The sequence below is a fragment of the Arachis duranensis genome, chromosome 3, assembly GCF_000817695.3.
Source record: "Arachis duranensis cultivar V14167 chromosome 3, aradu.V14167.gnm2.J7QH, whole genome shotgun sequence".
Taxonomy (NCBI): Eukaryota; Viridiplantae; Streptophyta; class Magnoliopsida; order Fabales; family Fabaceae; genus Arachis; species Arachis duranensis.
In genome coordinates this window covers 103,648,118-103,650,305 of record NC_029774.3, presented here as the reverse complement: position 1 = coordinate 103,650,305, position 2,188 = coordinate 103,648,118, and positions in this window count along the sequence as shown.

The window sequence follows — 2,188 nt, the reverse complement described above, 5'->3', positions numbered from 1 at the left end:
TGACAGGGTGCGTTGAACATTTCCACTGAGAGGATGGGAGGTAGCCACTGACAACGGTGAAACCCTTGCATACAGCTTGCCATGGAAGGAGCCTTGCGTGTTTGAAGAAGAAGACAGTAGGAAAGCAGAGATTCAGAAGATGGAGCATCTCCAAAACCTCAACCTATTCTCCATTACTGCAAAACAAGTACTTATTTCATGTTCTTTTATTTTTCACAATCAATCCTGATAATTTCTGATATCCTGACTAAGATTTACAAGATAACCATAGCTTGCTTCAAGCCGACAATCTCCGTGGGATCGACCCTTACTCACGTAAGGTATTACTTGGACGACCCAGTGCACTTGCTGGTTAGTCGTGCGGGGTTGCAAAAGTGTGATTGCAATTTTGTGCACCACTGCTCTTAAATATTTACTCACAAAGCAGGATTCAAAACCCAGGCTCATAAGATGGGTGTTGCTTCTGCATAAGTTTGATATAGAAATAAGAGACAAAAAGGGGACAGAGAATCAAGTAGCTGATCACCTGTCCCGGATAGAACCAGTAGCAGGAGCATCCCTCCCTCCTACTGAGATCTCTGAAACCTTTCCGGATGAGCAATTGTTTGTTATTCAGGAAGCTCCGTGGCTTGCAGACATTGTAAACTATAAAACTCAAGGTTCTCCTTCTACCACCATGGAGAGGAAGCATGAAAAGCTTCTCTCAATACAAAGTCAAACAAAACCCCCACATTCAAACTCTAAGTTTGGTGTTGGTAGGCCACAGCCAAATTCTAAAGTTTGGTGTTGAGAGGCCACAACCAAACTCTAAGTTTGGTGTTGAAAGGCCCCAATCATGCTCTGAGTATCTGTGAGGCTCCATGAGAGCCCACTGTCAAGCTACTGACATTAAAGAAGCGCTTGTTGGGAGGCAACCCAATTTTATCTATTTATTTTCCATTGTTATTTCATGTTTTCTGTAGGTTGATAATCATGTGAAGTCACAAAAATAATTAAAAAAGAAAAAACAGAATGAAAAATAAAATGAAAAATAGCACACCCTGGAGGAGAAACTTGCTGGTGTTTAAACGCCAGTAAGGGTAGCAGAATGGGCATTAAACGCCCAGTCTGGCACCATTCTGGGTGTTTAACGCCAGAAATGGGCACCAGACTGGCGTTTAACGCCAGAAAAGGGCAAGAAGCTGGCGTTAAACGCCAAAAATGGGCAGCAGCCTGCCGTTTAACGCCAGGATTGGCAGTAAGGGGCGTTTTGCACGCCACATGGTGCAGGGATGAGAAATCCTTGACACCTCATGATCTGTGGACCCCACAGGATCCCACCTACCTCACCTCTTCTTCTCTCCTCTTCACACCCTTCCATAACACTCTTCCCCAAAATAACCTCACCCAATCACCTCCAGTACCCCTCCAAAACCATCATACAAACCACCTACACCCACCCACTCAAATTCAAACCATCACTCCTTCCTTTTTCCACATCATAACCACCTAAAACTCCCCTTGGCCGAACCACTCACACCTCTCCATCTAATCTATTTTCTTCTTCTTCTACTCCCTCTTCTCTTCTTTTGCTCGAGAACGAGCAAACCTTCTAAGTTTGGTGTGGTTAAAGCGTTGCTTTTTGTTTTTCAATAACCATGTATGACACTTAAGGCCAGAGAAACCTCTAGAAAGAGGAAAGGGAAGGCAAAAGCTTCCATCTCTGAGTCTAGGAGATGGAGAGATTCATCTCAAAAGCTCATCACTAAGAAAATGATGGAGCAAACAAGAGCTTGAGCAAATTCCTCATCATGAAATCCCTGAGATGCCTCAAGGGATGCACTCCCCTCCACAAAACTATTGGGAGCAAATCAACACCTCCCTAGGAAAATTAAGCTCTAACATGGGACAACTAAGGATGGAGCACCAAGAGCATTCCATCATCCATCATGAGATTAGAAAATATCAAAAAGCTATGAGGGAAGAGCAACAAAGACAAGGAAGAGACATAGACGAGCTCAAAAGCACTCCATAAGATCTTCAAGAGGAAGAACAAGCCGCCATCACTAAGGTGGACCCGTTCTTTAATTTCCTTGTTCTTTATTTTCTATTTTTCAAATTTTTATGCTTTATGTTTATCTATGTTTGTGTCTTTATTACATGATCATTAGTGTCTTAGTGTCTATGCCTTAAAGTTATAAATGTCCTA